This window comes from Urocitellus parryii, chromosome Y (genome assembly GCF_045843805.1).
Source record: "Urocitellus parryii isolate mUroPar1 chromosome Y, mUroPar1.hap1, whole genome shotgun sequence".
Lineage (NCBI taxonomy): Eukaryota > Metazoa > Chordata > Mammalia > Rodentia > Sciuridae > Urocitellus > Urocitellus parryii.
The window spans coordinates 4853501-4869398 of record NC_135548.1 but is presented as its reverse complement, the minus strand read 5'-3'; the positions used below and the strand labels follow the sequence as shown (position 1 = coordinate 4869398).

Sequence of the window (15898 nt, the reverse complement as noted above, 5' to 3'; positions counted from 1 at the left end):
ATACACATATATATGAAATATATGTAATTATATATTATGCATATATATATTACCTATTGTATATGTTCATATAAGTAATTATATATTATATACACTCCATGTGCATAGTATATTACATATAATCATATATATTGCAAATAAACTAATTACATATATACATATATAAGTAGCATGTAACATACATATGTATTACACATACACTATATGTATATATACTTTAGTTGCAAATATTCACATGAAATATATATACTATATATAATTATATATATGTAATATACATGTAATACATATAAGTGTGTACATGTTGTTACATGTACGTATACATATATACTTCTATATTGGTACATATATAATATAAACCCTTCTTAAATTACTTAAATTAGGTTAGGAGGAAAAATTGCCAGATTTTCGCTACTAAGACAATGTCTATCCTGATTCCAAAACTAGACAACTACATATCAAGGAAAGAATATTATAGAATAGTATTCCTAATGAACATAGATGTAAAAATTCCTAATAAAATATAAGCAAGCCTCATTCCAAACAAAAATTAAGAAGACAACTTTACTATGAAAAAGTTTGTTTCATTTTATGGATTTAAGCTTTTCCAACATATATAAATCAACAAATGTAATTCATCATGTGAATGAAATTAAGGACAAAAATAATTCAGTAGAGATAATTTGTCATATGAAAAGCTAATTCACTTCTATTTTGCTGAATTTAATTATCAGGTCTAGAAGTCATCATTATTTATAATTTGTCATATGAAAAGCTAATTCACTTCTACTTTGCTGAATTTAATTATCAGGTCTAGAAGTCATCATTATTTATAATTTGTCATATGAAAAGCTAATTCACTTCTACTTTGCTGAATTTAATTATCAGGTCTAGAAGTCATCATTATTTTATCCATTAGATGTATAGACAGAGAAAACTTATAAATGCCTGGATCGATTATACATTATCTACATATTAATTTTTAATAATCACATACCCCTTCAAAAACATGAATTAAACCCAAAGATATTCAGAAATGGGTAATGTAGATTGCCAAATAAAGAAACTAAAAAAATTAATAGAAGCCTCACCTGAAACTTAATAGATCTTCAATTAAATGATTAATTTAAAAAATCATATGTATGCATAAATTATACAGAACAATGGGTAACAAGGTGGCCTGTTCATGCAAGCATGCTAAATCATCACTGTTCATGCTAAATCATTGCCCAAACTAAGGGCTCCAGGCAATCCTGTATGTGCTCTGATATGTCCTATAAAGAATGGATCTCTTCTGTCCCAGATTAGACTTTGTACAGTGGAAAATAAAGAGAAAACAGTAGAGGAAGGAGAAATCCTACCAGCATCTTCAAGGGATACTATAGCATTAACTATATACTGACTATCGGAAAATAAATTAAATACAGAATCTTTAAACATCACAAAAGCTTGTAATACTGCATTAAGCTCAACCTTTTGAGCTGATTGGGTACTAAAAATGTAAAAGTTTGATCAGGTATAACTATTGCTGCTGTACCATTATTTGACCCACCAGTGAATATATTTGGAGCATTCATGATAGGTATTTTTCTTGTCATTTTTGGAAAAATTACAGGATTCGATGACCAAAAAGACAATAAAGGATTAGATGGCAAGTGGTTATCAAATGAAAAATTAGATTTGCACATGATTATTGACCAAGTATTTAACTCATTAGTAATTCATCAATTTGATCCATAATATATGGAGTAATAATTTTATTGCACCTGTATCCAGTAGCCAATTAAATTTATGTCCTTGAATACTTAGTTTTAGCATGGGGTGAGAATCTAAATTGAAAGAAAGCATAGCCCAATCTACATCTGTGGAGCCTAATCCACTGGAACCTGTTTCTACAGTATGACTGGAAAATTTATCATGTAGGCTGGGTATTATTAATAACTGTGCTGTTCTATCTCCTTGTGAAATTACTGATATTACCCTTTGGAGAACTGGCTATAATTTTTATTTCACCTCCATAATCGGGATCAATTGCCCCAGGACTTATCAAAAGTCCTTTTAGAGTAGAAGAGCTGCGTCCCAATAATAAGCCTACTGTTCCTTTGGGAAGAGGTCCTTTTACCACTGTGGGAATGATTTGAACTCCCATCTCTGGAGTTAGTACTGATCTGGCGGAGGTGCAGATGTCCAATCCTGTGCTTCCTCTGGTTGTTTAGTGAGGGATCTAATGTACAATGTGTCCTGGGCACTACCCTGATGGGGTTGCTGGGTTCCTCCAGTGCCCCCTGTACTTGTGGTCTTGGGCTTCAGAGCTTTGGGCGCCCCCTGTCCATATTTTGGCAATGGAGCCCGATGTCTTTTTCCACAATTTCTTGGATAGACACCTGGTTCTTGTTTGTTTTTTGATAACAAAGTACCCTGTATGGTGGTTTGAGAATGGCATTCATTAGCCCATTGTCTCCCTCTACGGCATCATGGGCAAATACCCAGTATTCTACTCCTTTGATACCTAGTTTTGGTAAACCCTCCTCCTATGGGGCAATTCCTTTAAAATGTCCTGTTTGTTCACAATTGTAGCATGTTTTTGGCCTGGCATCTAAAACCTGTTGTACTATAGCTGCCAAGAATTGCCCTTGTTCATTAATGTCTCTACATAATTTAATATATGTGTTTAAATCTTTATGTTTCCATGGTCTAATGACTTCTCTGCACCAACGATTTGCTTGCTCATAAGCTAGTTGTTTTATTAATGGCATTGCTTGTTCTGTATTCCCAAAAACTCTGGTAGCTGCTTGAATAAGCCTATCTACAAATTCAGCATAAGGTTCATTTGCTCCTTGTATTACCTTAGATAATTGACCTTGTAAACCTCCATACCCTTGTAATGTCTTCCATGCTCTAACTGCATCTGCAGCAATTTGTGAGTATGTGGCAGGATCATATGCAATTTGTTGCTGTTGATCCTCATAAGGTCCCTTTCCTAACAACATATCTAAATTTCTCTGAGGATAACCAGCTTCTGCATTTTGCCTAACCATATCCTTGCAAAATTCCTCATTGGCAACCCTCCATAACAGGTGTTGTCCTCCATTTAGCACAGCTTTACACATACTAGTCCAATCTGCTGGTGTCCCGTTCAAATTGGTAATGGATTTGACCATGCTTACAGTGAAGGGTGTTTGAGGACTATAGGTTGTTACAGCCTCTTTTAGTTGCTTCACTGTTTTGAAATTTAAAGCATGGTGAATTTTTTGCCCTCCTGCCTGCTCAAATACAGGGCATGTTAATACTTGAGGTCCTGTCTCAGGATCCCATCTATCAACTAAAGGGGTTGGGGGTTTCCCAGCATATGGAGGTGGTGCTCTTGGTTAGACACTTACGTCCTCTAGTGATAGAAAGGTGTTAGTAGCTGTCTCCTTTTGTAACTTTTCCCCTGATGGCTTTTTCCTCTCTAAACTTTCCTCCTCTGTCTGAGTAGCTCGAGAGACTTTCTCTTATACTTGAATCAATATGTCTTCTCCTTCCTCTGCCATTGTCTGAACTGGCAGAGTTCTTGGGTTTTTCTTTTTCTTTTCCCTTATATCTTCACCATGATGATTCCATTGTGATATATTTAATAACTCCTCCTTAAAAAGCCATGGGATACATTTTTTATTGTACCAATGTATGCCCTGACTGCTCTTGATTTTACTTGGATGCCTCTTTCTTCTAACAATTTACTTAACACTCTTTCGGTTTGTTTTTTACTAATTTCTTATCCCATATTTCTACTATAATACAACCCAACAAGATGATGCCAAACAAAACAGAAACAGAATGAAACAAAATGGAACAAAAAATCATTATATCAGCCTTTCTATTCTCCTGAAATGTCCATCCATCCTTTCTCCCTATCTGTTCCTCAGAAGCAAATAGTTTTTCCTCAGATGTGAGCGGTTTTTCTTCCTTCTCACTCATCTCCAGGGACAGGCAACTTAAAATAAAAGTGAAACAAAACAAAAGAAGAATCTTAAAATGGCTACCCATTCTCTTGCCCTGCCCTCAAGGGCAAGCAGCTTACCTTACTTACCCTCAGGTGTTCCCCGTGGGGGCCACCAAATGCCACAGTCTGGCTGGACACAATTCAGGAGCCACTTATCAAGCAAAAATTATCTTTATTTTTAGAACACACGCTGCAACATAGGAGCTCTTAAGGAATTTCCTTAGAGCCTAACTGCCACCACCAGCTTCCCACAAGCCTCTCAATCCCCCCACTCCTCCTGCTCTTGAGGCCCATTGTTTTGTTAAGCATTGATATTATTTTTTTGACTAATTTCAGCTCATCATTGTATTTTTCTATTGACTTGGAGTCATGTCTTTCTGAGACTTGTTATGGGTTAGATATTAGGTGCCCAAAGCTCAAATATGAAGTGATGCAAAATATTAAGATGTGAGATGATGAAGTTGTGAGAACTTAAACCCAACCAACAGGGATTAACTTTTTTCTATAGGTAAGAAGATTGCATGTAGATGGAGAAGCTAATTCACTGGAGGCATGACTTTGGGGTATCTATTTTATCTCTGGCAAGTTTATTCTTTCTGTCTCTACTTCTTGGTGCCATGTACCCAGCTGTTTTCCTCTGCCACACCTTGCTGTCATAATGTGTCTTTCTCCTACTCCCAGCAATGGAGTTTGCCACTTATGAATAGAGACCTCTGAAGCATTGATACCCCAAATTAATCTCTCCCCCTCTCAAATTGTTCTCATCAGGTCTTTGGATCATACTGGTAAAAAAGCTGATTAAAACAAAAAAGCTCAATTGTGGTCATTACTGTGACTAACCTGACCGTGTGGTTAAGAATTATTTGGAGCTTTTGAAATTTGTGGGAAGATTCTTTTAAAAAATATTTATTGTTTAGTTGTAGTTATACATGATTTCTTTATTTTTATATGGTGCTGAGGATCAAACCAGGGCCTCAAATGTGCTAGGTGAGTGCTCTACCGCTGAGCCACAATCCCAGCCCTGTGGAAAGAATTTTGAAGTATTAAGTGATGCAAGCTGGAAAAGCTTTAGAATTTTGTAGTGTACCTTAATGAACAATTATTGTGGGAGACCAAGGGACTAGAATGCCTGTAAGACTTTTAATATTCAAGATATGGCATTTCATATTTCAGAGAAAAAGAAAAATCCTAATGAAAATTGGACTTAAGATCACTCATGTTACATTCTAAGAAATCATCTAAATTTTACCCATATACTAAGACTTTTTGTGAGGCTGAATGTAAAAGTAACAAACTTCTTGATCTGGTAGAGGAGATTTCTAGGCAGCATAATAGTATTTACATGGATATTGCTGGCAGCTTTTAGCCAAGTTTGTGGAGAAAAGTGGGAGCAGAAAGCAAGGTAAAATATTTTGAGAAACCTGCAGTTTTGCCAGAAAACTGAGTAAAAGTGGGGCTAAGGAATGTGTGGGTTTTAAAGAAATACAAAAACTTTGCCAGAAACAATAGAAAGATGGCATGAGATAGATAGCTCAGCAATTGGCAAGACCTCATCCATCAGGGTTAAGGGTGAAGAAGTAAAATTTCAATGAAAAGTAAATCCTACTTGCTTAGGGGTACCTATGAAGTCATTTATACAGTCATTTGGAGGCTGCTATAACCATGGTTCTAGGAGTCGTGGCTCCTGTTTCATGATGGCTTCAGACCTTAACCACAACAATTATGGTATTGTTCCTATAAGATACTGGTGTTAGGAGACATGGAGACTTCCATGTCTTTCAAAGGAAGACCAGACAAAGGTTTCCAAGGTCAGAGTACCTGCAGCCAGCTCCTGAGAGAGTATTGCATGTAGAAGTGAAAGTAAATCTGAAGCTGCTGTGGAGATCTCTGATATTAAGAAGTGCCAGTTCAGAGCCATGTGTGGTGTTACTTGCCCAGCAACTCAGAAGGCTGAAGCAAAGATTACACGTTTTGAGTGCAGCTTCAATAACTTAGTGAGGCCCTCACAAATTTGCAATATCCCATCTCAAAAATATATATTAAAAAAACATGATGTATTTCGTTTATTTCAGTGGTTAAATGTCTCTGCCTGTTTTTTGTTTGTTTATTTGTTGTTTGTTTTAAAGAAAAAAAATAAATAAATACTGTAAGGTGGAATTTCTGCTAAGGAAAATTATAGAAATTTAGCTTGAGCAGAAGTAAAGCCAACACAGAAGATGTGTGGCCTGCAACCAGCAAAGAACAGAGCTGCATAAGCCTTTTAGAGAGAAAATCATGATGCCCCAGATACTGGAAGTGGAGCTTTGGGACTTTTTTTTTTACCTAGCTGTGTTTCAGTTTTGCTAATTCCATTTTCTTCCTCCTGTTCACCTTTTTATTCCTTTTGGAAAGAAAAAGTTTATTCTTTGCCTTTTTATATTGAGTGTATGATTTGATTTTTATAGGATCTTATGCTAACCATTTATTTTAAATCTCAGAGGGGACTTTGGAATTGAATTTTTGATAACCTTGGAACTGTTGAAACTTTGGGGGCACTTGGAAGTGGACTAATGCATTTTGCAGTGATGAACACGAGATAAACATGAGCTGCTGTGGTCCAGGAATAGAATTTTATGATTTAAATATTAGGTTTTCCACAAAAGCTCACATGTGAGATAATTCTAGAAGATATATAGATAAAATAATTGGATTATAAGAACCTTAATCTGATCAGTGAATTAATTCCCTGATTTTGATTACCTGGTTACAAGTGAGGTATGAAGATAGCTCTTTCATAGGCATCCAGGATAAGAGTCTAGGAATAGGACAGGAGGGGAGGGAGATATGATACTGACCTAAAAAGAACAGCGGACAAACTGAAAGACATACTGTGTCTCTACAATGTAAAACACAAGCCAGTTTGGACTCCTCACATGTTTAACTATAGCGCTCTTTCTCACTTACCCTAAAAATGGCTGACCAAAAGTAGACCCCTACCACAAATGCTTCTTTTTTCTAATAGGCATATCAATAACCACTGAGATCTGTATGGCTTCACTATGTCAAAAGGAATTGAAAGTAAGCATTTCTGATTGGCTTATTAAGCTCAGAGATGGAGGAAATTGTGGTCCATGCCCCTAGCATTTCTTATCCTGTGCTGAGCCATCAAGTATACCTTTATTTACATATTTATTTATTTTTGGAGTGGACAAAAAATACTTCAATATTTTATAATTATTTATTATGATATTTATTACTATGATGGTTATTGCTCTGATGTTTTAAACTTTGAAAATCTATTCAGTGTTAGAAAAAACTGCACATATTCCAGATTCTTTAATAAAATATAAAAATTTAATAATTGGGTTTTGTGATTCCTAGTAAATTTATTTATTTACATAGCATGAATTCTATTCTTATGCAGGATTGCTTTAAGACCTAATAGTTCATAAAAAATATTACCAAATAACTACATAAATCTTGAATGGAGAAAAGATGAAAAATCTTTGTAGTGCACTTTCACCTCATTGAAGTTGAAGCTTCTTTTAGGTATTTATCAATTTCAATGTGAAGCAAATTGTTAGGTTTTCAGTAGAGGCTTCATTATGCTTCATTTTGTTTTTGTTTTAGATGGTGCTGGGGATTGGCATGAACTCTACCAACTGAGAAACTGAGGTCTATCCCCAGAGCCTTTTTTATTTTAAAAGACAAAAATGGTTTCAAGTTATTCCACAATTCACAATTCTCAAAAGAGACCTATTTTTGTAAATCCTGTAGGATTTTGTTAATAACTAAATGCTCTTTAGTACACAAAAATCTCTTAATACAACTGTAAAAAAAATAAGCATCTATATTGTTAGCTATATTCCAGAACAACAGTAAGATGGAAAAATGGTTTTCTTGTCCTTGCAAGCCACTTAACTGTTGTTTTAAATTCTAAATAGTTCTGACCACCACCTTTTCTTAACAGCATATAGTTACTTTAAACAACTATCATACATTCTTCAAATTTGCTTTTAAGTAATGACTTTACCTAGCAGCCAAGTGAGGTATATTGTTTTTCTTCTTGCAAACTATTAGTACGAGTACAAGCAGGCAATCCACCACAATACCAAGATTTTATATTCTCACCAAATAAACTATAACTTTACTTATATTTCTTTTACTCCAGAATGTTAAAGCTACATTCAGTCTCAAAATCTGATAAACAAAACTTGGGCCATTGTCCCATGATGCTGAGAAACCTCATGAAAAATCATGGTATTTAGATGATGAGCTATTCTCTCTGTGAAGAAACCAGAGTCACTAGATTTAACCAAATATGCTTGACTATCATGAGGTAATTTTTATGGCAGGTGGCCTATACAAGCCAGTTCATTTTTGTTATTTGCCATGTCAAAGCCTCCACTTATAGGAAACCATTCTTTTTTCTGTAACAAGGATTTGGAAAAGGATGTTGAACTTTCTTCCACATATAACCTTTTATAGTTTTTGTCTGCTTTTCACAGTTTGTTAAACTGTTCTGTTTTTATAAGCACCTGTTTGGGGGATTTATTAACCCCTTCATGTTATTATTAGAGTATAAATACCAGAATCTCACTGTGCTGCTGATACTCACTCCAGCACCAGCACTGGCAGACTTCCTTGGATCAAATTGCTTCACTGGGCTGTATCACCAGGCCCCACTCAGAGACATTCAAAACAGGCTGTCCTGAATGCATGGCCCGCCAGGATCCAGGTGTACTTTTTTGTAGGGGTAGCCTCCTGGGATTGAACTCAGGAGTTCTCAACCACTGAGCCACATCCCAAGCCCTATTTTGTGTTTTATTTAGAATCAGAGTCTCAAGGAGATGCTTTGCACCTTGCTTTTGCTGAGGCTGGCTTTGAACTCACAATTCTCCTACCTCAGCATCTTGGGATGCTAGGATTACAGTTGTGCACCAAGGTGATGGCCCAGATACACTTTTAAAACTGCCTAGGCTACAGACAGGGTTGGCTACCTCTCTTTTGGGCACTCTGCTTCAGGACCTGCTTTCTTTATATTACTTCAATCAATCCTGTTATTTTGCTCTCACTCATGTGTCTGTGTGTTCATTTCTCAAATTTGTTTTTTTAAATTCTAAATATACTTGTATTTGGAGGATAGTTTTGACCACTACCATTTTTTTAACAGCATAAAGTTACTTTAAACAACTATCATATATTCTTCAAATTTGCTCTTAAGTAATGACTTTACCTAGCAGCCAAGTGAGGTATATTGTTTCTTCTTGTAAACTATTAGTGAATTTACCTATATCTGCTATTAACAATAGTAGTAGGCAAGTAGTATGTGGCTGGAGGAGGTAGATCACTTGGGATGTGCCTTTGGGTTTATATTTTGTCACCATGAGTGGAGTTTCTCTGCTTCTTGGTGATTTGTCCTTGGCTGCTTTCCTTCTCCATACTCTTGAATCCTAATACTCTGCCTTTCCTCCAGTCCAAAGCAACATAATCAGCCATTATGTGCTGAGACCTCTGAAACCCTGAGTCCTTAAATAAACTTTTCCTCCTCTAAAATTGTTCTTATCTTTGAAATGCATTTTTATGTATTAATTCTGAATTTTTGTAATATTTTTATATATAGGTTCTTCACCAGTTAAAAAACAACAAAAACAAAAAGCCCAAACCAAGTCCTACATTCACTTTAATTCACTCCATTCTGCAAATTCTGTAATATTTATGTGTTTAATTCTAGGATGCTTAAATTTGCCCCTGATGACCTCAGTGAGTCCTTCATCATTTAAATATGTGTTGTTTGCATTCAAGTATTATTCTCTTACAGTATGGTAAGAAGTAAGAGATCACTTTATTATTATTTTATAGGTTATTAGACTTACCTTATGACCTCAAATGTAATTTTTTTCTTGAATTATCTGTGTGCTGTTTAAAAGAGTAATTGTATAGCTGATAGAACATGTGTGTTTGTTAAACCACTTGAGTTATGGGGTAATTGAACTTATATATTTGAGTTGTAATTGAACTTGTACATTTCCAAATATTTTTGTGTGAATAAATTTTTTGGCAGCTGTGGTTAATAAAACACTAACCATTATATTGTTAGGGTCTATTTTTCTTTATGTCAAATAATATTTTATGAATTTGGATGTACTGATTATATATATATATATATATATATATATATATATATATATATATATATATATATATATAAACATTGTATATACTTGATGGAATGTTCCCTTTACTTATACCTAATGACATTCTTTAACTACTCTAATTTTGGCTTGATTTTTGCTTTTCAGATAGAGTGTCACTACCTTTTCTAGTATTCAAATTCCATTTGCATGAGATACAATATTCCATTCTTTGAGTTTTAGTCTGTTTTCTTACCAGTCACATGGGGTTCTTTTAGAAAAAATAAAATAGCATTTTTTAAACCATCTACAGCATTATTTGTCTTTTAATTGGATGATTAATACAATATATAATCAGGGTGATTTTGTGTTTGTTTATGGGATTATTATAATTTATATAACATTGGAGCTCATTTTGACATATTATTTCATATAACTGACTTTGATAAATTATATTTTTAAAGACATCCTCTCTTTCTTTTTTACTCTCTTTAAACCATTTTTCAATTTTTCTCTTTTCCCTTCTACATTTCAGTTTGTGCATTATAAGTAAACTCAAAATGGGATTCATTTTGAAATATTCTTTCATATCACATAATTTAATAAATTATATTCACCAATACCACTACTTTAACTCATTCCTTCCTCTCATCTCTTACCTTTCATTAACCTCCCTACTATTTTTTTGAGGTCTCCTTTTTAATCTATCATTAATTTTCACATATAAAAGAAAATATTTAATCCTTGATTTTTTAATTCTCTCATATAATGAGAAATGATGACCTCCACTTCCAACCATTAAGTAGAAAATAACATAATTTTATAGTTGAGTAGAATCCCATTGCATGTGCACTCTTAAGCACACACACACCCACACATTTATATATAATGACATATGGATTTATCTACTTACTTGTTAATTGACATGGATGTTTTCAGAGCTTGTCTATCTTAGGTTGTATTGTTTTAAACAGTTATATTAGTGCATTGTTATAGTATGCTTATTTTAGTTCATTAGGAATGAAATAGCAAAGTGATGTGATGATTTCATTCTTATATTTTTGAGAAACAAACAGTGATTTCTAGTGTTTGTACACATTGGAAAATGCATGCAGTTCTTTTTTCCCCTGAATCTTCACCAAAATACATTATTTGTATTATTAGTGATTGTCACTCTAACTAGAGTAAGATGAAATCTCAGTATAGTTTTGATTTGTATTCTCCTAATTGCTAAAGACATTGCATTTTGAGGATCATTGCATTTCCTTCTTTGAGAAATGTCTAACTATATCATTAATTCATTATGGTTTAGGTTCTTTGTTTCTCTATTATAAATTTCTGAGTTTATTTATTTTAGATATTAAACTTCTGTTAGAAGTTTCTGGCAAAGATTGTTTTTACTATTCTGTATGTTTTCTTTATATTGTTGATTATTTCTTCATTTCTCCCAAAGCTTTTAATTTGTTGTCATTCCATTTAATAATCTTAGTTTTAATTCTTGAATTTCTAGCATTTATTATAGAAGTAAATCACTATGATGGCAAATTAAAATTTTGATCCTGTTTTCTTGTAATAGTTGAGATGATTCTGAGCTAATTTCTAAGTCCTTCAATTAACTTTGAATTGACTTTTGTGAGGATTGATTGGCCTCTTATTTAACCTTTATACAAATAGCTATCTTGTTTTCTTAGCACAATTAGTGAAAAAATGGCTTTCTTTTCTCAACCTAATGAGGTTTAGAAACTTTATCAAAGATAAAGTGACTGCATGTATTTGGGTTTGTAGCTACCTCTTATTTTTATACAGTTTTTCTTAATTTTGCTTTCATGCCAGGACCATGCTGTTTTTGTTACTATAGCTTTGTAGTATAATTTGAGACAAGGTGATAAAGTGCCTCAACCATTGCTTTTATTATTCATTATTGCATTTTTAGGTTCTTTATTCATGTATAGGACTGTTTTATCTAGTGCTGTTAAAGCTGAGTAATATTCCATTAAGTGTATATATACCACATTGGTGCTTTAACTGAGATTGCTATAAATCCATATTTCATTTTTGGTAACATATCCATTTTAAATATAATAATTCTAACAATTCATGAACATAGAAAATCTTCCCTATTATCGTTTTATTTTAATGCATTTTTCAGTGTTCTATAATGTTAATTATAGTTATTTCATTTCATGCATTGGAGTTATTTATATATATTTTATTATTATTGAAACTATTTTGAATGGAAATGATTTTCTGGTCTCTCTTCAGCAGATTTAATATGGTCTGTAGCAAAGCAATTTATTTTTTTTATCTTGTATTTTGCTGCTTTCCTGAACTTGTTAATCAGCTCTAGACATCTTCTTGTGAAGATTCATGGTCTTTGGAGTATAGCATCTTTAGATATAATTTGACTATTTTTATAACTTTGCTATTGTGAAATGAGCTACAGTAATCATAGGTAATCTTGCATGGTTGTAGTATGCTGATTTTAAAATTGTTAGGCTAAATGTGAAATTCTGGTATGCCTGGATCATATAGTGGTACAATACCTACTCTTTTGAGGAACTTACATACTGATGCACATAGTAATTGTACTAATTTATATCCTACCAATAGTGTGTAAATATCCCTGCCTCCTTGCTAGGATTTTTTATTCCTCCTATTCTTTTTATTTAACATTTTATTTGATTTTTTGTTTGTTTGTTTGTTTGTTTGTTTATGTGGTGCTGAGGATCAAACCCAGTGCCTCCCTCGTGTTAGGCAAACACTCTACTGCTGAGCCACAGCCCCAGTCCTTCCTCCTCTTCTTAATAAATGTCATTCTAATTGAAGTAAAGATGTACCTCAGAATTATTTTTATTAGCATTCTCATGATTTCTGTATTTTGAATTTTTCTCATATATTTGTAGGCCCTTTGTGTTTTGTAGAGAAATTTCTAACTTTTTTGCCCCATTTATTTCTTAGATGATCTGTGTTTTGATTTTTTTTCTGATTTTTCTGTTTGTTCATTTGTTTGATTTTTTAAAAAATATTTATTTATAATTAGTTATACATGACAGTAGATGCATTTATGCACTTTGTTATATTTGGAATATAATTTCTCATTTTTTCAGAGTGTACATGTTGCAGAATCATACTGGTCATGTAATCACACATATTTATACAGTAATAATGTCTGTTTCATTTTATTATCTTTCCAATCCCCACATTCCCTTCCTTCCCCTCCTATAACTTGCCTCTACCTAATCTAAGGTAAACTGTTTTTTCCCTAGCACCTTCACCTTATTTTAAACTATCATCCACATATTACAAAAAATATTCGGCCTTTGGTTTTTCGGGATTGGCTTATTTTGATTAGCATGATATACTCCAACTCCAACTAATTACTGGCAAGTGCCATAATTTCTTCTTTTTTAAAGCTGAGTAATATTACATTGAGTATATACATATATATATCACATTTTCTTTGGGTTGGCTTTATAGTCTAGACATTGTGAATTGAGCTGCTATATATATTGATGAAGCTGCATTACTGTAATATGCTTATTTTAAATCCTTTGGTTATAAACCCAGGAGTGTAATAGCTGGGTCAGATGATGGTTTTCTGAGGAATCTCCATATTATTTTTCATAGTGTTTGCACCAATTTGCAGTCCCCCTTGCATTATTGAACCCTCTTCAGTAAGCAGCTTGCAAAAGGTTTTCTTCCATAATTTGGGCACTTTATTTATGTTTTCATTGCCTCTTTTGCTACAAATAAGTTATTTTAAAAATCTCATTTACTTATTTTTTGTTTCATTTTTCTGAGTTTTAAAAATCATTGAGAAGCTCAGTTCTTGGATCTAGAGGTTAAAGTGTTGACCACAGATTTTCTTCTAGAAGTTGAAGAGTTGAATTCATAGAAATGCATTACATTTTTAATTTACTTTGGTATAGAAAGAGTTATAGTTCTGCTTTTTTAAATATAAATATTGAGTCTTTCTAGCACCACTTGTTCAGGACAGTGCATTTCAAGCAACGTATTTTTTGACTCGATGACAAAAAGCAAATAACTCTAATTGGGTTGGTTTTTCTGAGTCATCTATTCTTTTTCATCATACTATGATTTGTTTTTAGACCAATACAATGCAAGTTTTGTTACTACAGGTTTGCATATTTTTTTCAGGGGGGAAGTACCAGAGATTAAGCTCAGGGGCACTCAACCACTAAGCCTATTTTTTGTATTTTTTTTAGAGACAGAGTCTCGCAGCAGTTTTGCTTAGCCACACTTTTGTTCAACCAACTCTAAATTCGCAATTCTCCTGCTTCAGTCTCTTATGGTTTGAATATTTACCTTAAGGGGAAGACCAATAGCAACAGCATCCAATGTAAACCGTATTCAGCCTTAACAATATAGTTACTATTGAGATGTTTACAGTTTTCTTTCAATAAACAGAAATGATGAGTTCAACTATTGTCTAAGTTTGATAAAAAGATGTACAATTTCAAGTGATGAACAAAGGAAAAATAGAAGTAGTGCAGGATATAAGACCTAAGGGGAAGGAAGAAAGAAGTTAGAAGTAAAAATTGAGAAAAAGAGTAGAAGAGGAATTAGTGGAGAAAAGACAGAGAATCCAGGGAAAGAGATAAGTGGGAGAAAAAAAAAATGTATGCAAAGAAATAAATTAAAAATATAAGAATACACAGAAAAATTACAAAACATCATTCATATATCAGTCTTAAAAAAACTGATGCATGAAAAATACTTGGCCTCAAATATAAGTAGAGATGTTAGGAAAAAAAATTTATAAAAAAATTAGACAACGGTTTCCATTGGTGCTCAAAAGCTTCTCAGTTTCCCATCTCTTGTAACAAGTGGGGCCATTTGGAGTTTGATGGCCGCTCCACTCCAGTGGGTGCTGGACCTGCAGGCTGGGTAAGCACACAGCAAGAAGCCCTCAAAACCTATTCAGTCATTCTCCCTGATGTAGCCATTCCCTTCTTCCCTTGTCAGGACTCATGGAGCTGGGGTAGCCAGGCTCTCTCCTGTCATTCAAACTGTATTCTTGCTCCTGGGAAAAATATGCCCTGTCTCTGACTTTTCATGAGATTGCCAGGCCTATATTGGCCACACAGACTCAGTAACTACTTAACAGATCTGGGATCTGGATTTCAGATACCTTAGACATGGCCACATTGCAGTCCCAAGATCTCAATGCCACCATCACCTGAAGGGAGACCATCAGAGATTAATTCACACAAAGAATCAACCCCGCAAAGAAGCAGCAAGATGGCGGCCACCAGCACTCTCAGTAGGAAGAACTCAGGTGCAGCCAAACATTTAGAAACACTGACACTTATCATCCAGGTCTGACCAGTATCCTCATACAGAGGTGTCTGTATCCCAAGATGGCAATGATGGCAAACCTGCTGACATCCCATCCCTTAGGTCCTGACAGTGTCCCAAGATGGAGGTGGCCATGTGCTGTCATACCTGTTGATACCCTAGCAATGAACCTCCACACAGTAGCAGGTTGTAGCAGGTCAGTGACAGTGAGCAGTAAGTCAGTTTCCATGATTGTGGTGGTGGCAATAACTAATTATGGGAAGATTGAGAAAAAAGAAAATATTTGCACACAGTAGTAATGTAAGGTAACACAGCCATTATGGATAAAATAGCAAATGTTCTTAAAAACTGAAAAGAAATACTGTATAATGAGCTAAAGTATCCAAAAGATTTTAAATCCCTTGGTCAAAATATATATGCAATCTGTGTCCATGAATGAAAAAAAAAGTGTGTATAAACATATTGGAATATATTTCATAAAGAG

The 15898-nt window shown here is 34.0% G+C and overlaps 1 pseudogene; it reads right to left on the bottom strand.

Annotated features, from left to right (window-relative positions):
• Positions 1 to 7717: 7717 nt before the first annotated feature.
• Positions 7718 to 15643, bottom strand: LOC113175927 (KATNB1-like protein 1 pseudogene; annotated as a pseudogene).
• Between the last annotated feature and the right edge of the window lie 255 nt (positions 15644 to 15898).